Here is a 25,034-nt window from a genome sequence, read left to right as displayed (position 1 = left end):
TTAACCCTTTGAATTCAAGTGGTACAAAAATTCATCGCCCATTTAGGAAATATAAAATGTAGTAGAAGGGAAAACATACTTAATTTTAAATTACACTTTTAATGTATTGCGCTGAGATTATAAGGTACCTTATCGTAAAAGTAATTACGCTTTCGTGTACATCTTAAAAATATTTTTGTTTAATACCTAAACACATTTGTAAACAATATAATCGGTAGATTTCAATGAAAAGTGTTTAAATTTAAGCACTCTATATAAAATTCCCCTCCCATTCTCTCAGTGCTTCGGCACAGGTATTTAGAGGGTTAAGAGCGGAGAGCCATCTGTCGGCCAGCGGTGGCAGCTGGAAAGGGCAAAAGGCAAAGCTTTTGGCTCAAAAGGCGAGCTTACGGGATCGCCGGCTTAACACTGGGCTACAAAATCGCTCCGCGAGCTCCGCGCTCGCATCCTCTGGATTCCGTATCCGAAAACCGGCATCCGAATTAAAATGCATTGCATGCAGCCACGCGTGGGTGGAGAAACAGTCGTTTTGATGAGGTGTCGGCTGTAATTTAAACAACAGCACAAGGCAGAGACGGAATTTCAATAGCCGATTATATAATTGACTCACCGCCTCTCTGCCTGGCTCGGGGCTCTCCCACTCTTTGGCAGCCTATTCCCAGTGGAATGACCCATATACGAATTTGAATTCCAAAGCCCAGCCGATAATGATGGAATGTGAGTGCTTTATGGCCGCGTAAAAGCACTCAAGTCGCTCTCTTCTCGCTTTTCGCCGCTTCTTGAGTCGTTTTCCCGCCCATAAATCGATGAACACTTGAGTTGCTGGCCAAAAACTTAATTTTATTGATTTGTTTGCTCACTTGTTTTGTTTGTTTTTTAAAGAGTGCGTTCTGGGTATCCTCAGTTGGTTAATAAAGCCTAAGTTAAATATTTTAATTTAAAACTCTCTCTCTCCTGGCTGATTTTAGGGGCCATAAATTGTGCAGCCCTCGTAAAACATGCGACTTTTGCAGCTGAGTAATTTCCTGCGTTTTTATTTTCTGGAACATGCGCAAAAAGCAATGGGAAAGATAAAGAAGAAGAAGAAGAAGCGGCAGTCGCGTCGCGTGTGTAGAAAATTAAATTTATTTATTGTGTTTAAAAGGTAGCTGGTTTACTTCTAAAAAACCATAAAAAAGTGAGAAGAATCGGCCAAGAAAGCGGTTCGCACATAAATCGCGGGGCAGGAGACGTGCTTAATACTTTTTATGTGTATTTCTAGACACTTGGCAAACAAAGCAAATGGTTTATGGCCCCAAAATATTGACTTATTGCTACACTGTTCGAAAAACAACACAAAACCCAAATCGGTGAGCTTAATTTGTGCGTATATCAATACTTTGCAATAAAAAGCCGCCACACTTGACTTGAACCGCGCTAATTTACTTGTGAATTGTTATTAAAAAATATTTATTATTCCTCCAGCCAGCGAGAGAGAGAGAGAGAGAGAGAGAGGAAAGCGCGAGAGCGTGTTCTTCCCCTTTACACACACACTGGCGCACACAGCACCTACTCAACGGCTGCTGATTTATTTCCCATAAGTCAAAACAGGCGAGCATATAAACGCGCCGCGCCAGAGCGAGACGGCAGAGGCGAGCGAGAGAGAACGGGGCTGGGTTATTTGTCTTGCGGCACCGCCATTATTCATTCGGCTCTTTCGCTCTCGCGTTCATTCCACTTCCATTCACTGCTGGCCGCTCGCTCTCTTTGAGCGAGTGCGCTCTCGCTCTCTCACTGTGATTTTAATGGCCGCTCTGAAGTGTTTATCGTTGGCACACAATATTCGCAAAGTGGCATTTCTTATGGCCGCCTCTCTTCGCTCCGCTCCTCTCTCTCTAGCCCTAAAGTCGCCCGCCCCTTTTTCACTCGCTCGTTCTCGCTCTCTCGCTCCATCGTTTTTCTTGCTGTTGCTGTTGTTTTCCCTGGCTTTTCCTGTTGCACTGCACTTGGCGTTTTCCAGAGGCAAAACTCTTGGCTTTTCTTCTTGGCAGCAGCTGAAAAACCGCGCCACAATTGGCAAGGCTCCGCTGCCTTCTCTCTTTCTTGGCAAAAAGAGTTGTTTTAAAAATTATTTACGACCGCTTCGCTGACGCTGTTCATTTTCCCCCATGCACTGGAAAAAATGTTCATTTGGGGAGTTCATTGCAATTAATTTTGTATATGACACGAGACGACAATGTATTTATAGGATAAAACAACAAATTAAATAATATATATTAAACATTTTTAGTTACGTATTAAAGTATTAATAATATATCTATCGGGTTGAAAGTATGCAGTTGAATTCCGGTATATGTAGGAATACTAATAATGGATTTTTTAAAAATTATTTAAAAAGCAAACATATTTTTTACTGTGTGGAAAAACTGAAACTCACTTCCATCCTTATTCGCTCTTCCTCTTCGTTCTGGCCCTGATTAATAGTTTTATTTATTTTTAGCGCTCATCTTGCAAGTCCAAAGTCGTTTTGTCGCTTTTGTTGTCGTCGCCAGCGGAATTTATGAGTCTTTATTAAAACGCGGTATTTCTTCTCTTTCCGTCCTTATTTTTCCCCCGCGTTTCCTTTTTTCCTTACCCTCTCCAGCTTTATCAGTTAAACCAAAATTTTTGTTTTTATCAAATTTCTGTCACATTTCGCTGATTTATTGGACCCCCTAATTTATTGTTCGATGTTTTCCCAAAGACTTTAATGAAGTGCCCGGCGGCGGAAAATAAATAACCAATACTATTCGTGGCTGTGCCAGAAGTGTTAATTGGTTCTGGGGGAATGTATTTATGGATTCACTGTTTGAAGGATGGCCCGGGGTTATTGGATGGGAAACTATTTTTATTGCAGGTTAGTCTTTATAATCTCTTTAGAGTTAGGAAGGGTTAATTTATGTTTTGTAATTTTAAAGGAAATATTCTGTTGGGGACTTTAAACTATCTAAGGGAATCATATAAGATAAAATGCATCTCTTACTTGCTTCGATTGAATAAAATGAATTTTCTGGTAACGGTTTTACTGTTTTTGAACATTTAATAAAATTGTATATTGTTCATTAAAACCCACTCTTCTATAATCTCTTATAAAGAACGTTGCCAATCATCCTTAAATCACTTTTTAAGTGATTTTTCCAGACTCCACTGTTCTCCAAAGCGCCGCACCACTTCTTTATCTCAGGCTGTTGACAAAGTCCAGAGTTAGGGCTCCCAAAAAAGAACCCAAAATGAAGACACGACCACGACTTCGACAGCCAACTTCCAGCTGACCCCGCTGACCCTTTCGGGCCAGCATGTGAGAACGCGGCGGCTCCAGCTGGGCATCCGATCGTGTGGCTCCGTGTCCTCGAAGAGATCATGACAAGATTTTCGTGCCGGCGCAGGAGGATGAGAAATGTGGCGCGGGACACGATATTTCTCGGCGGATTTCGGCGGGAAAACGTTGTAAATTCTCGGGCGGCACGAATTCGAACTCGACCAGGTCCCAAAATAACAATCGTTAGAGTTATCCTTGACTTATGCATTGTCTCTTGGTCGTTTGGTTTCTTCTCATTTTTTCCTCATTTTTGGTTTTGGGAATCGTTTTTTATGTCCAACGTCTGATCAACACATGAGAAACATTAAAAAATCGTTCGACAGAGGGCCGATTGGTCATTAACTTTTTTGCGCCGCCGTCAAGGTCGGTGTTTTTCCCCGAAAAATGAACCCACTCAACCTTCGGATCGGCGGAAAATGTGTGCAATTTTTTTACGAGGCCATAAAAAGTGCAGTGTTAAGTGTCGGGGGTCGTAAACAAAACGCGCGCCTTGCAGCGAAGGCAGCGCTGCTAATTTGGCCTTCCGTTGAAAATTCAGGATGCAGGATGCTGCGAGACGGGCCAGGACACACGCTGTCCTGCGACCTCTGCCCTCCGCCCTGCGAGCCCAGTCCTCTGCCATTTAGGTAGATGGACCAGTGCATTTGGCAGTTTTTTATGGGCCCACCGGCAGTTGGCAGCCGTCGCAGTGGCGAACAAAAAAAGTATAACAAGAAGCCGAAAAGTCAAAAAGTAGATAGCGGCAGGTAAATGCGGCAAATTGCATTCACAGTCGCAGGAGGTTCACCTGATGAGTTGCGAGAGGCTCGGAAATTTCAGGCAAAGTCACAGGAGGTTCAGAACTCAAAAGCATCGGGAAGTCCTAGAGGTATGTCTTTTGAAAATATAGCTTATAACAAATAAAATGAATACCATTTAAATGAACACATATGAAAGAACAGCAGTATAAAATGAACCTATTAAATGAATACAAACCTTATACATAACCTTATAACAATAGGGAAATTTAAATTTTTATTCGTTTATTCATAAACTTCTTTAAGTAAAGTACTAATTACAAAAATTTGGAAACCAAATATAACATCCTATAAATTAGTTAATTGCTTTTTAAAATTTATTAAACATAGACGGTTTTCCGGGCAACCAGAACTAAAATTAACTACACAACTTAACAAATTAAACGAGATACTTTTTAGATTGCTTCAACAAGCGAAAAGGCCTGCAAAAATAGCCAGAACAAGACTTTGTGGCCAAGAAAAAGTCGAGGCTTAGCGAAAAAAAGAAAATTAACTAAGGCGCAATTCGAGTGGAAGTCTTATCAGATTTCTAATTAATTTAATTCTGCCTCGTCTGCCCAACCACCACTCCCTCCCGCCCCCTAAAACCTGAGTCGACAAAAACGGCCCAGCGCAAGTGGGGAAAACTGGGGGAAAACGGGTGGAAAACCTGGCGGGGAAGAGCGGGATGAGGGACGACGGACGGCTGACTTCCTGACTCTTGTCAAAGTTTGCTGATTAAATCAGTCATAGAAATGTCGAAAGGAGGACGGCGAACGGCGGGAGACACGGCGACAAATGAAAAACCTTTAGACCAAATCAAATATTTGCCTTGGCCAGGACGGCAGACCAGCCATCTAACCGTTAGTTTTGTGGTCGTATTATGCAAAAAAAAGGGGGGAACAAAAAAGGAAAGGAGAAAAAACTAAACAAAGACCACCACAGCAGTTGGAAAGAGCTAAAAAGCTGGCTAAAACCAAACACGAAACAGTTAAGAGGGAGGCAGCAGGAAAAAGCCATCGTCATCGGCAATTCAAACATATGCACGCCTCTGCCTCGGCCGACGTCCTCTGCCGACTGCTTAGTTAGCCTCATTTAGAAAACGTTTGTTATGCAATGCCAACATTTGTATTCGAAAATGTTTTTTATTCAGTTGTTGACTTTTTTCGCCTCGCTCGCCGTTGAGTTGGCGCGGCCTAAATGGCCGACTTGGGGTCTTTGGGCCTGAGAACGTCGAGGAGATGGCCGAAACGATGGCGACATGGCTTTGTGCCGACTTCAGCTGTTTTTTTCCTTTCCTTTCCCTGGTCTTGTGTTTTTCTCTTTTCTTTTTTTCTTACCAACCCGCGCTCGAGTTTGAATTTTAAATGCAATCATTTCCTTTGCCGCAGTTGGCAACCCGTGGAGCAAAGGACTTCGTGATTTTCGCTATGATTGTTTAAAATGTTAAACGGGTTAACTAACGAACCGCGCTGAAAACGGCACCCATACATAAAATAACAGAAAAGAATAAAATAAAAGCAAAGCCCATGCAAATTCGCTCAGTGTACGAACGGTGATTTCAATCGCTGCACGCCCGCAGAATTTCCACAAAAATTCGAAAACAAAAGTTCGTTTGATTTATGCCCCGAGCGATTTATAAAGATGTCGACTGCAAGTTTTTTTTTTTTGATTTTATATCTGTTTTGATACATCTCTGTATGCTTTGAAATACAAGTATATAAGTATTTTGTTTTCGGGCTCCACGTTTTCGGGCACTACCTGAAGCCCTCCATCAGCTGAATAAGATAAAACTTTTCGAGTTTTTTTCGTGTCCGTCCGCTGCTGTCAACCCAATTCAAATTGTGTACAAAATCGTGAGTCGCATAATTAAAATTTATACGTTATAATCATGGCAGGAATCCGGCAATTGAGTTGTTCGGGTAATGCGTGAGTATTGATAAGCTGTTTAAACGAGAAATTACAAAGATATATGCATTATAAAACAGCCACTCTTACCTAAATATATGTCTTTATAAACGTGGCTTTCTTATTTGGAAATAAATTAGAAAACGAGTTTGTTATTTCTTTTAAATATTGTATAGTACTGCATTTAGCAGATAAAAACCCCATTTTATTTTCTAAAACAAGTCGTCTATACTTTGTAATGTGATGCGTAATAATGCCTAGTTCACTGGTTAAAATAATTATTGTTTATTCCATGCCAATTGAGTTTGATTAGCACTTTTTGCCAGTCATGGCGAATCGATGTAACGATCGATTCGAAGGCAAGGGGAGCCTATTTATAGACAGCCTATTGATCAGCAGCCACTGCTGAAATCATGGCGCCGAGTGGGCAGGCGGAAAAGCGGGGAAAATCGCGGTGAAAAGCCGCCAATCTGTCGCAGCCACTTGAGTCAAGTGGTCAGGGCCGCTGCCGTTTTCGGTTGCGATGCGAAAAACTTTACAATGGCAATTAAAAGTAATTACCCAGGCCATTAACGCAGCGGCAACTGCAGCAGCAGATACCGAAAACGGAAAAAAGCCGGAGGAAAAGACCAAGTCGAGCCGAGCCACAAAAAAGTGCACGTAATTTATTTGTCATCCATCGGCTGGCAATAAGTCAGACAATCACAAAAATGCTGTCAACATTAAGACATGTGAATACGAATACGAATACATTTTTGCAGCAGCAGCAGTGGCAGCGGCAACATTGTGGCTGCATTTTAGCCAAGTTGAGACGATGGCGACAAACGGCGGAGACGACGTCGCCAGCATTTCAAGATTTATGGGCGTGTAACCTGTTTCTTTAATTGCACATTTGCAGCCCCAAACGACGACAGCAGAAAAAACGTGAAAAATGAATTAAATAAAACTGCATACAAAGCAAGCGAAGCGATTTGAAAATGAACTGAAAACAGTAGCAAAAACACTCTGAGCCGAACAAAAGCAGCGGCCACAAAAAGCACTGATTTAATTCGCCTTTTTGCAGTCCGTTCCTCTGGTGTTTTTTATTTTTGTATCTTTTTTTGCTCGGCTGAACTGCATCAAATGTGGAGGCTGCCGATGCAAAGAGAAAAGGTCGCCATTCGTCAACGGGGCTCATTCGCCATTTTTGGGCCGCAGCTTTTCCTTTTTGCGACAGTGCAGCTGCAACATCGTTAGCGATTCGCCAAATACGTGAATGCAATCCATCATTAAATTCTATTACCGCCAACTGTTTAGGCAATTTCGACACTAAAATCTGCTTTACGGGGTAAAGGGATTTTATGCAATTCGATTAGGCTTTGAATTAAGCTAGGCTCAAGGAAATCGGAGTATTTGACATACTTCAATATATCTATATTCAAAACATCTATTTTATTATATTCTTAACTAATGAGACATACAAATTTTTGTTTGTAATACATTCATATTTAAAAAAATTGCCTTCACCAAAACCATGATATTTCGTATGAATACTCTATTATACGAGTATTTATGGAGATTTTAAATTACCCTTTTATACATTAAAGGGAACTTCTCCTTAACAACTAAAAAATCCCTGATACACAGTTATTCCACATAACTAATTACACACATAGATCAGCTAATTCTGTAATTCTTGAGAAAAAATAAGGACCTCACATCCTTGGGCTTTGGCAAACACAAACACCGAGCCGAAACTCAATGAAAACTTGCAGGCAAACAACATCCCAATAACTGTTTTGAGTCCCATGTTTTTGTCGAATTAAAATTTGCAACAAGGCACGTCTCGGCGAGAGCGCCAAACTTTGCTGCCGCTGATCCTGGGGAGCGCACAGCAGCAGCAGAAGGACGAGGCCGAGGACGAGAACGAGGACGAGGACGAGGACAAGGACCCTACCCCTTTGGAGAGGAGGCCATCCTCCGCCGGCTTGCTTAGTTATTCATGTACATTTGTATCCTGCGCATAAAATTGCGGCTGCGGCTGCTGTGCGGAAAGGCAGCAGACAAATAGTAATGAAAACTCTTCTCGACTGCCAGGACACTATTTCTTCCGCTCCTATCGCCATCGCCACTGCCACTGCCACTGCCACTGCCATTGCCCCATTGTTGCAAACGGCAGCGGCAACATTTCGACATAATGTAAACTAATTAAAATTCAAAAGCCATAAACAGATTTTGCCAATAAAACTTTGCCAGCTAAATATTTTTTGCACACACCAAGTGGTGGGGGGATTTTCCTTCTCCCCCTCCGCCGGGGAAAACAAAGAAAACTTCAGACAGGATTTTTGGCTTCAAGTTGGCCTGTGCCATTCGCATTTTCTTGTCTTGCCGCCTCGGGCCAGAAATCTCGGGTTAAAGGCAGCCTTAAAGTTTCGCATCGCATCTCCAAGATACATTCCCACTTGTTTTTGTTGCCATTGTGCATTGTTGTATCTGCGGAGATGTATAGATACGGCTGCAGATAGATGTGCATATAGTATGTACCATATAGATTGTGTGGACTGTGTGTGCCAGGGGATGCAGCTCAGCTCGAGTCGAGTGCAGGAAGTGAAACGTAGGAAGTGTGGCCAACAACATTTTATACTCGAGCGCATAATATTCATATGCAGGCCATAAAAAACTTTGGCAGCTCAACGAGAGATCTTCTTCCGACGTACCGACAACCCCTCCAGGTTCAACCCCCCTCGGAGACACGAACAGTGGGCTTTAAAGTGGGTAATGTTGGGGCACTTAAAGGGTTTTGGGTGTTTAAAATATATAATTTTTTTTGAAAATCCCAGTAATGTTGTAAAAGCTTATAAAATATATTAAGATCTAATTGTAGGAGGCATAATAGGAAAGAATTAAAAAATGGGTCTTCAAATAATACTTCGATATTAATCTCATTGTAGTTTCAATTTTTACGAGTGGAAACCTAATTAGAATGATATGAAAATTGGTATACAGATATTAGGTCATTAAATTGTATTAGAAATACCTAATTTCAGTTTGTTCTAACCAAGTGGGCTTGCTCTGATTAACTTTTAGCCATATCTTACCATCGTGGCCCATAATGCACCACTCGATGGCCCGGCAGACATTTGTGCAATATACGAGAGTCAAGTCGAGTGGAGAGCCAAGCCGCCCCCTCGGCCCGCCCCCTTTGACCCCTCGCGTCCCGATTGTTTGTGTTGGCTGCTGAACAATTGAAGTTCGCCGGCGCAAATATAAAAAGTGAGCAAGAGCCAGAGATATATGCACATCTATATGCAGCGGGGCAGAAAGAGAGAGCCAGTTGGGACTCAGCTGATGGTTGTTGTTTTTGCTGCTGGTGGTGGCAGTGGCGGCGGTGGTGCAACGCCTCCATTTGCAAACTGTGGGCCAAAGTTGGAAAACGGGAGCGGCAGGAGCTTAACTTAACTTTGCTTTTACTGCGATAAAATGAAAATTGCACACGCGCCATAAATAAGGATTCTCACAAGGATAATTTATAAAACTTTGCTCACAAGCGTTTTACTTATGAGAAGCGAGCGACGCCAGACAACGTACTCCACACCTAGAAGGGGGCAAGCGGGGGGACTCCCGGCACTGAAAAAAGTATGGGTTGCGAACTAAATATTGTAAAATTGTAAAAAAAATTAGTTAAGAATGTCACTCATTGATTTAAAATGAAAAATCACACTAGATAGAAATGTATAAATAATTCCAACCTTTTGAAAACTTATAAATCATATATTTTCCAACCCTAAAAATCGTATGATCCGAATTTTCCCCGTGTACCTGGGTTGCATTTTCCCCTGACCATTCGCCCAGCCGCTAGTGAAGTTTGTAAATTCCGCAGGAGTTGGGAGCGTGACGTATGCAGCAGTACCTGACCCTCCGGCTGACCCCGCCGTGCCGCGCCCATTGGCGACCCCGCCACCTCTGGAAATGGCCAAAATAGCCGTAATGGCCAAAACCCCGGAATCTGTCGGCCTGGGACGCACTCCGGCATTGTAATCGATGTGCGAAATAAACAAAAGCGGACATAATTATCGAGTTATCGCGCGGCGCCTTGCTGCGGGTGTGCCTATGCCCCGAAACCCCCTTGGCAGCCCCCTTTGACCCCTCGGGGGGGGCTCGAAATGAATGGAGCTAAGCCCGCACCGAAAATGTTCGTTACGACGGCAACGCATCGATATTTATGATGTCATGGATTTTATTGTTGCCTGCTGCAAAATATTCATATGCACACAGTGCTGGCCAAGAGTCCTTCGTGGCCCAAACCCCCTCCCCCCCCCCCTCTCCTCCCCGCCCCCCTCCACACACGGAAACAGTAAAATGACCATCAGCAGTACAGGATGTAAATTTTGCAGTAAAACGAGACAACGCACGAGGATATGAATGGGGCAGAACGGAGTGGCGAGTGTGTGGGGGGCGATAGTGAGTGGGTGTGCCTTCCGAGGACCCCTTTCGGGGGGTGGCTATTGACGTCGGCGATAAGGCGGAAAACAGAGGAAGAGCGAGAGATTGCGATAGTCCGGCCGGATGTTCGGAGTCAAATTTGAGCAGGTCGTGGCCCCCCGAAAAGCACCCCCTCTCTAGGTCAGAGGGCAATAAAATGTTGCCGATATTATTTCGCTGTTGCTGCTGTTCTATTTTTTTTTTTTGCCCCTTCCTTTGTCTGTGTGTGTGCGCCTATTGCCAAGTTTGATGGGGTCCAGCATCAGTTAAGCGCCCAGCAGCAACAGAAACATCGGAAGTTGCACATATGCCTCTCGGACCCGGTCCACGGCTCCATGGGTCCAATGATGCGGGCTCGCTGGTGTTGCTGTTGCTGTTGCTGTTGCTGTTGCTGTTGCTGCACTTGAGTTATGCGCATAGATTGAAAACCGTCGATAACCGAAAAAGAATCGCACGAAATGCAGCAACAAACACGCGCTTTCCAAATTGTTTGTTGTTGGGCGGGTCGGGTGTGCCCCATCCCACCCCCGGAAAGGGGGCGTGGCCACACGAAGTTTGCTGCGCGTGATGCAACACGCCATTATAAAGTTATTAAAAGGGAACACGGCCACACCAAAAGATACGAAAACAAGCCAGAAACAGGTAGTAAAATGAGTTGGGGCGGCCAAAAAGTTGGGGGAATATCTGTGGGACAATGGGACAGGTGCATTAATGGCTGTGAAACAAGCTTAATTGGCCAAGGAGTAGGAGAGATATATTATTATAAATAAATAATAGTTAGGGTGACCATGTGACACTTGGATCATATTTCAAGAAATTACATAGTAAAATATAGTTAAATCGCATAGTAAAATATTAATCAAGTGTTAGAAATTTGAATGAAACTGAAGTTTAAATACAAGTTTACAACTTTGAAAGCTTTTTTAATTTTAACTTTTAATCAAAGTAACATTGTTTTAACCTTTCCTATTTCGACATGAAAATACCTTTAAATATCATAGACTCTATAGGTATGAAGTTAAAATCCTCATTTTTTGAAACCCTTTTTTTATTTGCTTACAAAATATTTTGCCTACCGTCTGCTGGCTATCAACAATGCCGAAAAAATCGTAGCAGGAGAGAGAATTTGCAACAATGCAGAAATTGTTTATGAGATTAAGCCCATAAACTGCGAAAATGCATTTTAATTGAAGTGCAGCTTTGGGACTTAATAATATTTCGATTTTTGCCCTTTTTGCAGCATCCACAGTAGCCGATAGTAAATTTTCCAATATCGGGGCACAAAAAGGGAGTTGGTGGAAAATAAAGCGAAAGGCCTGGGACAATGGCGTTGATTGTTTGAACTCGCTCCGGCGCTTCGATGGATGTTTTTCCCATCATCTTTTTTTTCGCAATAAATTGGCAATAAGCGTAAATTGTGTGGATTTATGCTCGGCGCTCGTATATGAAAAATAAATAATGCTTTTTTCAACCATCAAATGGAGTAATAAGATTAATTAACAGCGGCGATGAGCCAGGGATAGTTAGTAATTTGCCTTTCCCCAACGGATCCGGATGCGGATGCGGCACTCAAGATGGAACGGAAATGCCTTCAGACAAGGCGCTAATTGTCCTGCGTCCTTGAGGGGGACCTCATAAATACTACATGCTTTGCATGAATTCGAAATGAAATGTTGTCTGAGCCATTTAATTTGTATGGAATCCATCAGCGATCCTTTGTCTTGTTTAGCACAAGCGAAAACCCGAAAAATAAAATAGGGGAAGCCAGACAACAAGAGGAGACCTCCGGCTAGCCAACTCCTTTGGCCGTTTTCATGGCTTTGTTCAAAATTACCATCAAGTTGACAGTTCTATGGCGCGTTGACAGTTCACACAAACGTACAAAACACACAGGGGCACATATGTAAATGTCGCCAACTCGTTGGCTCATTCTTGTGGAAAATGTTTTTCTGCAAAACCGCAAAACGGAAGGAAGGAACTACTGGGCAAACGAAACGAAATGAAGAATGTGCTGAAAAAATAGGATGGAAAAAATGGGGTGGAAAATGCGATGGTCATGCTTTCCCTCGACTTGAAAATGCAAATAAATGTAAGGTTTTGTCATTTTTTAGTCCTTCCACACGTCACGAATTCGTCACCGTCCACGTGAAGTGTACCCCATCTCCACAACCATTTTTTCTTCTTTTTGTTTTGTATCCACCGCAGTCTGGCACTATTTTTGTCGTTGGCATTTAAAGTGTCACATTTAAATGGGATTTTTATTCGGTCCTAGCCACGCAAATGTGTGAATTTTTGTCGCGCCTGGGTTGGAATTTTAAAATGGGCTCCCACCTTCCCCACATTGAAGCGTCTCTCATTGGCAGGGGCCGTGGATAAAAGTCACTCAGGTGTTGAAATACCACTGCACTTTGTCACTAAAAGGGTTATTTATAAGGCCTTTTTATGCCTTCTTTACTTTCTAAATGTTTCCAATAATTTTTAATACACAATTGGTTGAAATCTCTTTTTTAAGCAGAATTTCCGGTACAATATTCCTTGAAAAGAAACCAAATCCTATGCTCCCCTTGGGACAGAAGTATATATCCCCCCTAAACGACAGATCGCTCCTCGTCAATGGGAAACTGATGAATCTCAAGAGACTCGGAAAATGCCATGTCTTATCGCCTGGAGATAATTGTCAGGCCATAAGAGTCATTCGAACTCCAATTACAACCTCGCTTCTAGTTTAAAAAGGGAAAATGGAAACATCCTTGATCCTTGTCTTTGGCTAACATGGCAGCCATTATTCAAGGGCCGCACACAAATGTCGCTATTTTCGGTCGATTTCGGTGTTCGAGTGCTTCCCATTCCCACCACTTCTCCGCTTTCTCCGCCTTTCTCCTGCTCCTTCTCCCGCTGCAACTGAATGTCTCACTAACTAGCGCATATGCGCACATTTCCCACATATATACATTCACAGAGGGTTATGGACTAAGTACCCTTGAGCCGGCTACAACATGTTCCAATCATAAATCATAATTCAATATGGAGTACTCCCCCAGCCTTTAAATATATATATATATGTGTGCAGATACCCCGAACATGCATTACAACCATTCAAATGAAATATGCTTTAAAAATGCCCACCAATTGGTAAAAGAAAACCCGATCGGTTCCGGGTTGAACTATATTTTTCCCAAGAAATTCATTTATTCCATTTAAAATGAGCACCAGACTTTGTTAAGTGCTAATTGCCCTAAATCACAGGAGGATTTCGGGCTGTCTGGCAAGTACATGGCTTGTGGTCACTTTGGTGCTCACTTAAATTTTAGAGTTCTAAGCAAATCCCTTAGTATCTTTGGCAGTGTTCGAGGTATTAGCTAAACATCGGCTAACTAAAAACCCAAAGAGCTGCCATAAATTTCCATTGTGATCCTGGTTTTGGCAGGCGAGTGGAGCCAAGAGATTGTCTCGACATTAGGGTGAGATTAGCCGGAGGATTAAGAGACTCCTCACATGGTTATGCAATATGCACTGCAGCCTCACCCTCGATCAAACTCTCAGGTAGCATAAAGATACTTGGCAATAGTTCGATGACATCGCGGCAAGCTGCAACTTTCAGGTTGCGAGTAAGATTTAAAAGTAAAAATAGCTCCTTATTCATTTTCGATACAAGGGGCAGCTGGAAAGGAAGTGGAACTGGGGGCTGGATACCGATTCCCATTCCCATTTCAGAGCCATTTCCATTCCTATTCCCGGAACGTGCAATGGCAACTCGCATGTTGCATGTTGCACGTTGCATGTTGCACCGCGTGCAGCTTTATTTGCATACGAGGACGCAGACAGATGGCGGAGATTGTTTTGGGGTGTAGGTGAATACAAGCCGAATGCAAATCGCAGTGCCAGAAGCTGCAGAACTCGAGTTTCACCTTAAGAAGGCTCTGGTGAAATGCTGAAATATTCAATAGGTATTAAACTGTACTAAAGTTAAGATACATTTATATCTTATGTTGGGCTTACAGCAACAGATAATAACCAATAATATACTTAGTGTTTGCATGTTTTCAAATTCGAAATCTGTAAAATATATTTAAAAGCCTTATATGCTTTATATATCCTGTAGCTTTATATATCCTGTAGAAATATTTGTTATATCTTTTTTTCAATAAGTTTTGTCAAATGATTGTTAAAATCTAAGAAGATTTAAGGAACTACTTTATTTAGTTTGTTGGTTGTCTCAAGTGCAGTCCCTTTAAAGATTTGGATGTTTGGTAACCTTCAACTGCAACTCTTGCTCTTCCCATTGTGTAGGCCTTCCATCCATCCCCCTATACATGTGGGAACGATACACATGTGGAACCCTGGCCATATGTGAGTTCCATCTTCAATCGGCTCTCCTTCAATTCCAGAGTTCGAATCGCTGTCGGACTTGCCAAAAGATTGCCTTTTGAGATATGCCCACAATAAAACACACAAATAAAACTTGCAAACCTGCAGCAACTGCGACTCACCTTTGGCTGCCCCTTTGCCCCTTTGCCCCCTTGCCCCCTTGCCCCGCCGGAATCCCCTTTAACCCCTTTCTACCCCGCTCCTTTGTCTTTTTTTGCCTGAGTGTTTTGGCTTCTTGGCTGCGTTTTCTTCTTCTGCTCCTCTGTTTGGCGGCAAACCTTTTGTTTATTTTATTATCTTTGGCTATTTGGCTGCTCCGTGTGCTGTGCCGCCCCCTCAGCCCCCCTGGGGAGCCCCCTTCGTCCCCGCCGCCCCTACAGCTGCGCTTCTTTGTATATGGAGTGTGGCGAAAACGCTTAAAACGAAATTTATTTAGTCGGCCCAAACGGAGGTCGCGCAAGATTCGCAATGCGACAAAAATGCGACTAAAAATAAAACAAAAACGACACAAAGTGGCCAGAAAATGCCAGTGGGAAACTACAAATAAAAATAGAAAGATGTCGCTGAAAATCTATTTTATTTTCCTGGTATATTTCGGGTGAGAAATTTAAAATAGCCTTCGAATCTGAATCAGCATCACAATCTCAGTCCGAACCATAATCAGAATCAGCTGCCAAATCCAATTTTATGATGGCGCGCAGGCATTTGCATAAATGTTTTTGGGGTGCAGAAAGAGACGGCATGTGTGCGGGGCGAAAGAGACGGGCATATGGCTGCAACAGCGCAGCATGTGGCAGCCTTGTTGATGTTGTTCGTTCGCGAGGGGGTTTTCGGTGGGGACATGGGATAGGTCCTATATATAGGGAACTGGGAACTGGACATTGGACATCGGACATTGCATTGCACTGCACTGCATGGCATGTTCGCCGTGTTTCGCAATTCTCGCATGCAAGAGCAAACAGCACGCGAAGACAGATTAGAAACGGACTAGCCCCGAACTGCAGGGGGCTAAGGGGGCCGGGGAGGGTTCAGCGGGCAGTGGGGGGTTAAGGGAGCCGGCTGTTATCATTGCAAAAACACAGCAGGCAGCTGCAGTCGCGAGTGCGAAAAGCAGGGTCAGCTGCATCTGAGCCCCGAATTGAATGCTGAGGGTTAGAGCTCTATGACTCGATCCGATCTATCCCGACTAAGTGATGAAAGAACCCCGGAAACCATGAAGAGAAAATATTGCAGCTGAAATACTTTATTTATCGGGGATATATTTAATATTACCATGAATAAACCAAATGGTTTAAATCAGTTCAAGGTTTGCAGATAAGTTAAATCTGAAATGCCTTAAATATATTTAAGATACTTTACCAATTTAAGTTTCACCATAAACAACCCAAAACTTTTTGTTAGCGCAATCCTAAATCACCAGCCAGTAAATGTTGGCAGGTCAAAGGAGGTTCGTGCTGAAATATTTGCCTAAGCATATTCTTTAAGGAGTATCTTCATTACTCTATCCCCCATTTGCAGCCATCAACCCTTTTTTACCCGCTTTTGCAAGTTTAACTGCATTCTGGTAAAAAATTTGCATATGCCGCCTGTTCGAGGCAAAAACTTCTTAGCATTTCTGCTGCTTTTGTTTGGCTTTCAGTTTTAAGTTTTCAGCCTTGTTTTGTTTTGCTCCACTTGCTACTCCACCTCTTTGCAGTTGCTGTTTCTCCCAGTGGCAACTGTTGGCGTTTCCATTCCAGAGGGTATGGGAAAACCCGAATGGAAATACGAGCCAGCAATTTCTTTAATTTTCTAAACGATTTTAAATTTATTGCCACGTCTCTCGAGAGGCTCCCTCAATTATATTCGAAATCTTCTGCAGGTTGGACTGCCCCATTCTTCTCTGCTGCTCTCCCGCCTTGTTAGTTGAAGCTGCAGAAATTGCAATAATGTTAATTTCTTGCAACCAGCCAGCCGCCATGTTGCCATGTTGCTGTTGCTGCTGTTGCTGCTGTTGCAACAGCAGCCGCCGAAAAGGGTTTAATTTCATTTCGAGTTTGCAGGCCCTCCTCCGGGACTTCCCCTTAACCCCTAAGTGTGTGCTTATGCAGGAGCAGACCTCGTTCGCTGCGGCTCTGTTATCTGCGAAACTCCATTAGAAAGGCAAAGGAAGCAAATGGCAGCTAACGAAGGCCAACACAAAGGAGTCGGAGTCTGGCGAGGGGAGCAGTGGCAGCGGCAGACGGATCGGAAAAAAATAAGGAAAAATAAAGAAAAAGCCAGAGCCCAGCGAACGAACGAGGGAACGACGTCGCTTAACGACTTTAAAGAAAAATTAAAAACATCCCAAAAGGAATACATCTTCGCCCTGCCGCATACATCGCAGATACATGGGGATACTCTGCTGTGGAGTGGGGAGCCGAGGAGCGGGGACCCCGATGTTCTGTTGCATGTTGTCCATCCACCGTCCAGCATCCACCATCCACCATCCAGCATCGCATCCAAAAGTCCGTCCTGCCGTCCGCTCAACATTGTTAGTGGCTCTCGAATTTATTTTAACGAACTAGTTTGGTCACTTCATACAACATTTTTTGCCCTGGCTGCGGATTCCTCTCTGCTGGCTGCATTTGCTTCGGGTTATAAAATATATTCGCCTTATATAAATAAATAAATTGGTAAATGGCGTTTCATTTGGAGCTCCTCAATCCTCCGCCGCCGCTGATGCGATGATAAATGCGACAAAAACCTGTCGCAGTCTCCCTCTGACCAGCAGCAAATTGAATTTATTTGCTCGCAAATGTCGCAAGATGGAGTTGAGGCCAAAACGGGAACAACAGCAAAAAGGTAGAAATGCAGAAAAAAAGAGGAAATCTAAAGGAGAGGTTGCCTTTTATGGCTTACAGCGGTTTGGTTTTGGACTTGTCTGATTGCCAGCTATGTCGAGTATTTGGCGGATGCCGGCAGCTCGATGGGAAGCGCAGCAGGATGTGGGGGAATCGAGACCGAGATCATTGTCTGCCGGCTGGGGAATTGTCAATCATCGTGCGAGCATGCGGGCTCCAATGGAGACAAATCTTGGGTCACAGGGAGAAAAATGCCCTCAGAGGAAATACATACATTTGGCTTAAGCATTTTGTAAAAAAAGGTTAACAAAAAGGCTTTTAATGTAACGATTTTCCACACATTTAAATAGTATTTTAATATTCTTTTAGCAGGCTTATATAAGGAGACTTATAAAATGATTTCAGGCTACTTAAGCAGCACTCGTATTTCTGATTCCATCCCAGTTTATCCATCTCTTACTCACTCCTCTTGAGTTCAAAGGCATCTCTGAGTAAAGTGTGTTATGTAATGCACCCAAAGCATGAGATAAACGAAACGGAACCACTTTTCATTCCTTTCTTTCTCTTTTGATACTTTTACTCCTTTTTTTGGGAGCTGCATGATGAGCAACATCAGCAGCAAATAAAAAGCAACAAAATCGCACCCAAAATGCTTAACGAGCAGAGCAGGCACTTGCAAAATGCTCAAAAGCAAAAGCGAACAGCTAAGAATTATTTACTTCAAATTCCGAGTGCAACATAGAATTCGTGCAGCGGCAGCAACATGCAATGCACGGCAGCAACATGTTACCAAAAGGAGCTGAATGCAGGGGTGGGGCGGCAGGGGCTCTTCAGGGGGGTAGAGGGAGCAACAGCAGCTAAAACGCCGATAAAAGCAACGATGGCAGTTCAGCTTCGTTTGCTGCTCAGGCGGCCATGTTGCTGATTGCCATTGCCGTTGCCGTTGCTGTTGCTGGTTGCTGTTGCCGGTTGCTGCTGCAGCGGCAACTCATTGCAAATGCAGCTCAACTCCGCGCCTTTCTCAAGACTTCGTTTCGGCGACGTTCGGCCAGCATCATTACTTCCATTCAAGCTGTTTGGCTTGGCGTGTACATAAAAAAATAAAAAAAAAATACAGAAAATAAAAAAAGGCCAACAAAAAACGCTGCATGCCGGCGCTGATGTTGCTGCTGCGTTGCCCCGACCTCAGCATTTTGGACAATGCGACTGGGCAGCAGCAGGAATTGTTGCCATTGCATGTTGCCGTTGTGCCCATGTTGCTGTTGCAGCAGCAGCAGCAGCAGCTCCCAAATAAAGCAAACGCATTGCGAATTCCTCTCGGCTGGCTGGCTGCTTTTTTCCTCGCTGGTCGCTGCCTTTTAATGATTTAAAATTCCATTTTAAGAATTTTATACTTAATGATGTGTTTTGCGTTGTATAGCATCGTTGTCCGCCAGCGATCCCCAGACCCCCTTCCGCCGCCGCCCCTGGCAAATGGCGATTGTCGTCGTCGTCGTCGTCTTTGCTTTTGATCTAAACGCTGCGTGCTTTTCGTAAATTGCTTTTCGTTGTCGTCGTTTGGGTCTCCTGGGCTCTTACCTTTTGTGGAAGCCGCATGAAATGTGTGCGAGTTTCATCTTCCTTTTCGTTTTCACCTTTTTTTGTCCAAAAAAAAGGAGGCAGTATTAAATGCAATTGCAATTTACAGGCATGAAATCGAAGCAACCAAAATATTTGAGGCGAGATTTATGGTGCATGTCGCAGTTGTAAATCAAACGACGACTTTCCTTTTTTTGGCAACTGTTGCAAAATTTCCCAAATTCTATTGACGCATGCAAATTTCACGGCGCACCGCCCGCTGGCTTTGTTTTTGTCATCCGACAGCAGGTATGGCAAATTTCCCCCGCCAAGTGCGTGCGGAAATATGAATTTTCATAATTTTCGCACAGTCTGCGGTTGGCGAAATGAGAAAAGGTCGACTTCTGGAGGGTCATAAAACAGCTGCAGCGAATTTTTCATATCTTTTTGTTTGCACTGTTCTGATAAAAACTGAAAAAGTCGGGACAATGGAAAAGGTAAAAAGGTTTCCGTACTCGGAAAAACCTTTTGAGATGTTTAGAAAGTGCGTTACATGCCTGGCTAGGAAATTGGCACATGACTCGTTGATTTATGACTGGAGAAATTGACTTCGGGTCACAGTTCAGAGCTCACAGAGCCGATTGCAATTTTCTCCCCTTGGTCCTTGGAGCTTCGATTGTGGAGCTCTGCAGTCGGTGGCATAAAAATTCAATTATCACTTAATAACCAGGGGGCAAATGAAAATTGCGTGCGGCGCTGCACAGTTGCTGCTGTTGCTGCTGCAGTTACACATTGTTATTGCTGCCGTGGGGCAGTTGCAGTTGCACTTGCAACATTTGCACTTTGCGTTATTAACAGAAAGGTCGTTAAGGTATTTCAACCTACTTTACACATTTACACGGGCGTATTTTCCTTTTTAATTATTTTATTTTGTGCAATTACGCAAAAGTTGCGAATGAAAACTTGCAATAATTATGTTTGAATCTTCTTTGCTGAAAAATGGCTTTGCAACTAATTGAAACGGTAAAACTTGAGATTTTCTCTTGTACTATAAGCATGCCTAAATAATATTTAAATATTTTTAACACCCACCCATGCCTTATAAACTAAACGAACCATTTTCTTCTCTTTTTTAGGTAAGTGTCAAACATTTGATATACCCCAAAACCCCCCCAAAAAAACATTGACAAAGTGAGTAAATAAATACAATAATAAAATGGGCATTTCAACCAGCCAAAGAAGCGAGCGAGGAAAAACAATTTTCCGGATTAGCTGAAGATGTGAAACAAAAATTGGAAAAATTACTCATGCGTGCTGGGCAAAGCCGAAAAGCAAAAAAACTTGCAAATTTCCATCCCGCCATCCGCCGACATCCTCGGGCCAACTCAACGCCCCCATTTAAATTTATTTGCCCAAGTTTACTTTCCCATGGCCCGAAATCAAATCCAATCAATAAGTATCTTAAATAAATTCATGGCGCCCACACACCCCCGGCATCCATCCATCCCTTCTTCTCTGCTTTTTCCTTCGTTTTTTTTTTGCCAGTCAGCCACTTAGCTACCTCATTTTTTGTAATGCTAAATAAATTTATTTGCTAATGTAGTTTCTCAGCTCTTTTTTCGAGAAGTGCAGCGGAGCAGAGAGGGCGGGCCAAAAAAAGGAGCAAACGGAATGAAAAGAAACGCTGGTACTTGTTAGTTTTATCTGCATATCATTGAGATAAATTTGGTGCCGATCAACTGTCTGTCTCCGTCCCTTTTCCCCCAGTTTCCCTCTCTTTCCCCCCAGCGGCGACTGTCGGCTGCCGTGTGGCAGCAGCACAAAAAAAAGTCTGCAGAAAAGCCGCTGATTTGCATACGAAAGTAATTTGATGTCTTGCGAGGAAAGCACTCGCACACACATACACGCTCCGCATCCGGAAAAACAGGGCGGTGGGTGGAAAATAAGCCGTAGGACACGTCATGAGTTACATTTCCCAGTCATCGATAAGCGGAAAAATCGGCGGTTGGCAGACGGAAGGGGGAAAGCGGTTTTCCAAATTAAAATAAACCGATTTGGGTATTCCTCAGCCCAACATCAGTTATTTTTAGATTGAGATAAATAAGAAAGTCTTTAAAATATATTTTATTTATTAGATCTGAATTTTCTAATATTGATTAATTGATAACCAGGAAAATTATTAACTTTTAGATAATTTTTACTGGCAAAATGAAGAAATAAGTTTTAAAAAATATTCTGAACGCCATGAACAACAAAGAATAAATTTAGAAAAATTAAAAATACCTAAATTAAACTGAAACACAATGACACCACTCTAATAAATCAGTATGAATTCAGTTTTCACGCCACATAACAATTAATCATTGGTAAAACTGAGTCAGAACCATCACAGAGAGATTAATGTTCGTGGGCCGCTGGAATTTATCCGCGGTCACATTTTCCTGGCAGCACCGGGATAGTTTTCCGGCATTTCCTAATTTGATTTCTGGAGAATTTTCAATTAACCGATTGTCAGCTTAGCCAACCCCCGGCCGATTCATATGCCGCCGTTGCCAAGGGGGTGGGAACCATTTTGCGAGGCCATAATAGTCGCGGCCATTGTAAAATGGCCGCCACAGAGGGAAAATTTAAATTGAAATTTTCCCGAGAACTCCCACCACCCGGTGCGGGGCTCGTGCTCACATAGTTTTATAGTTGTTTGGTCAGTGCATATGTAGATTTTCAGCTGACCTGGCAAAAGGCAGTGTCAACCCATCTGGCCCACGCCCATCTCGTCCTGAAACTGAACCGGACCCACCGCACAATTTATGGTCCTGCAAAATTCCTGACACTTAATTGTCTGCGTTTAATGAATGAATAAATGCCCTGGCCCCCAATTGTAACCCACTCGATCCCCCAATGGCCATCGCGCACACATATTTATCGCCCTGCCCGGGCGGTGCCATTAACTCTCGATTATTATTAGTTTTGATTCGATTTTTGCACTTTTGATTCGCAGTTTTTAATTGAATTTTAATGAATTTAATGTGCCGTGCGCCGCATGCACTTCGTATTTATGCCGGCCATTTAAATACACATAATGCTCTCGCTTGGAGTTAATCAAAGTGCGCTTGATTATTTTCGCTAAATTAAATTTTAATCATATTTTTCGCACCAATTTATATGGCACACTAGTTTAATTAGTTTACATAGCTACACAAATTTTGGGTAGCTCGTTTCTCGCCATGCTGCAAAAGGGGAGAATAAAAAACGAACGACGAGGACGACAAACGTTTTATTTTCGTTATCTTTTTGCCGCAGGCAGCTGCAAATGCCACGCAAATTAAACAAGCTACCTTTTTTTTGGTCCTTTGGCCGGGTCCTTTTTTTGTTGTTGTTGCCTTGCCTACTGATTTTTTACCTTTTGCTGGGTGACAAAGTGGGCTCTCTGTTTTTTACCAGGTTCTTCTTCCCTTTTTTGTGGGTTTGCCGGGGGGAGGGGGGAACCGGAGGCATCCGGTTATTAAACACCCACTTATTACCTCTTTTTATTTACATATTCATGCCGAGCTCTCCGCGCTGCCGGCCTTAATTGGCAGCCTTCTTATTTGGCCACGTAAATTTCCCGGCCCCCACCAGCAAACTCCTTGCAACCTGAGCCGAGCCGTGCCCCTGACTCTCTGCTAATCGCATCATAAATATTCAGTGTGCCTCGGTTTGGTTTTTGATTCCAGTTTTCACACCCTCGGGCGTTTCGGGGCGTTTAACGTGTTTTATGTCTGGCCAGCACACACAAATTGTTGCATACTGCGCGGCGCACGCATGTGAAGAAGGGGTTTTTCGGGCATCGGGATCGGTTTATAAGGATTGTGATGCTGCTGCTCTGGTCCCAGAACATAAATAATTTCACTAAATTACGCCGCACGGAGGTGGAGGCCCTTCCAGGCTGTAAATAATTTTTCAAGCCCAAAGTTTGTTGAACTTCCCGGCGGCTGCGGGTCCCGCTGCTCGGAAATTAATTGCTTAATTAGTTACGGCCAAACACTTTGAAATATGGCCGACATCGGTCGGCTCTCAACTGCTCTTAATTGCTCTATTAAACGGGCCTTATTTTTTATTCGCCAGATTTTTCGGCTGCTGCTGGCCAGCCTGCACTAATGGCCTTAAAGCGGCGGGCCCCTTTTGCCCCTTTTCTGGCCTGACTTATTCGACGACTTTGCCATTAGCCGGGCCATATATTCTATATGGTTTTCATAGTCCATGGCCGCTGCAACAAAAACATGTTTTATGTCGCCCCTAATGACCCCGGAGTCTCCAGATCCGAGAGTTGCGAGTTTCGAGACTGGAGACACTTAATCGCTTTGAATTGCAAAAGCAAATAATGTGCAAAAAAGCATAAGGATAAAGGATAAACCAAAGCGTCGCCAGTTGGAGGCAGAGAGAGTGTGTGTGTGTGTGTGTGTCCTAGCGGATCCTTGTGGCGTCTTTGTCGGCTCACCGCCCCCGAAATACCAGTCCACCCATTCGGAGTTCCAATCCTTAGAACCACTGCGGCGACCACTGCAGAATGACGCCATTATTTTGACAAATTTTTTGGCAATCCCCGAAGTTGTTGGTGCCTGGCTTTTAGATGCCACTGCTGTCAGCTTTTGTTGGTTTTTAAATTGCATGCAATAATTCAATTTTATATTTCCGCAAAAAACTTTATCATTTTTATTGGCGAGCAAAGTTTTTCCTCCTCATCGCTTGGATTAGCGGCGGGGGAGGTCAAGAATGCGTTGGCAAAGATTTTGCATGGATTGCGAGGGCCATAGATTTATTAATAAATAAATATTTGAACAGGCTCTTGTGAGCTGCAAAATTATTTATTCCAAAAGGATGTGTAAATGGAAAGAATCTTAAAATCCAAATTTTTATTTAAAATATTTGTTTTCTTCTTTTTCTATATAAATATCAAAGTATAGTAAACAACAATTGCTTATTTCGAATATTTGCTGCTCCCAAAAATTGTTTTGCCATTCGAGTTTCGAACAAATGAAAACAATTTGAACTATTCCGAGTTTATGGCAAACTTTGCTCAATGGAGCAAAAATATTCCGAGTCGCCGGTGGCGCCACAAAACTGTCCCTGTCCTTGTCCTTTTGTTGGGGATGCTGCCTGTTTGGCTTTCGGCTTGTGGCAGGCAGATAACAAATATTTGCAGGAAACCCCGAGACCCTTAATTAGTGTAAAGAAGCCCCGCACCTCTGAACCACATAAAATGCGAGCAAGGAAGCAATTTATCAAAGTTTTGTTGCTTAATTGTCGTTTGTGCGGGTGTTTTGGGTGTTCGGTGTTTGTCCAGTGAAAGTTTGGAGGGTGTTGGGTGGTCGGGTGCTGGTTTTCAGCCTGTGGGCGTGCTCCGTTCATTTGGCTCGGAAGCAGCCCAAGGACGAGTGTAATTATCCTGATAAATGCGGTGCAGATCCCCATCATCATTATCGATTTTCGCCCCTTGCAGTTCTCGAGATATTTTCCACATCATAAATATATAAGTACGCAAAGTACGCCGCTCGGTTGGCTGAGTAAACACACGGGACCCGGCCGGGTTGCCCGTCACATTTATAACAATTTAAAATTGCTCGAAAAAATGGCAATAAAATCCCACAGACAAACGAAATTACGTGACCAATGTGTTTTATTACGATTTTATTGCGAAAATGCCAAGGAGAAGTCAGGTTCGGATGGGCGAGGATTCTGCGGGGGTTCGACCGCAAATATGAGACTGCGTCTGGTTGGAGCGGCAGCAGATTATTTATCTTTTGGCTGAAATCGGCACAGAAGCGT

The 25,034-nt window shown here is 43.2% G+C and overlaps 1 protein-coding gene and 1 long non-coding RNA gene across 5 annotated transcripts in view; one reads left to right on the top strand and one right to left on the bottom strand.

Annotated features, from left to right (window-relative positions):
- LOC108024361 (homeotic protein ultrabithorax) overlaps window positions 1-25,034 on the top strand; it is a 79,034-nt gene that overhangs the window by 31,806 nt on the left and 22,194 nt on the right. The window lies entirely within an intron of this gene.
- On the bottom strand, window positions 80-1,426 carry LOC127011495 (uncharacterized). Its single transcript, XR_007764476.1, has 2 exons — window positions 1,379-1,426; window positions 80-1,040 (listed from the first exon to the last, which is right to left on the bottom strand). It is a non-coding gene; the product is annotated as an uncharacterized LOC127011495 (long non-coding RNA).

The sequence above is a fragment of the Drosophila biarmipes genome, chromosome 3R (assembly GCF_025231255.1).
Source record: "Drosophila biarmipes strain raj3 chromosome 3R, RU_DBia_V1.1, whole genome shotgun sequence".
Classification (NCBI taxonomy): Eukaryota; Metazoa; Arthropoda; class Insecta; order Diptera; family Drosophilidae; genus Drosophila; species Drosophila biarmipes.
Note: the sequence above shows the minus strand (reverse complement) of the source record. Positions and strands in the feature narration are given on the sequence as shown.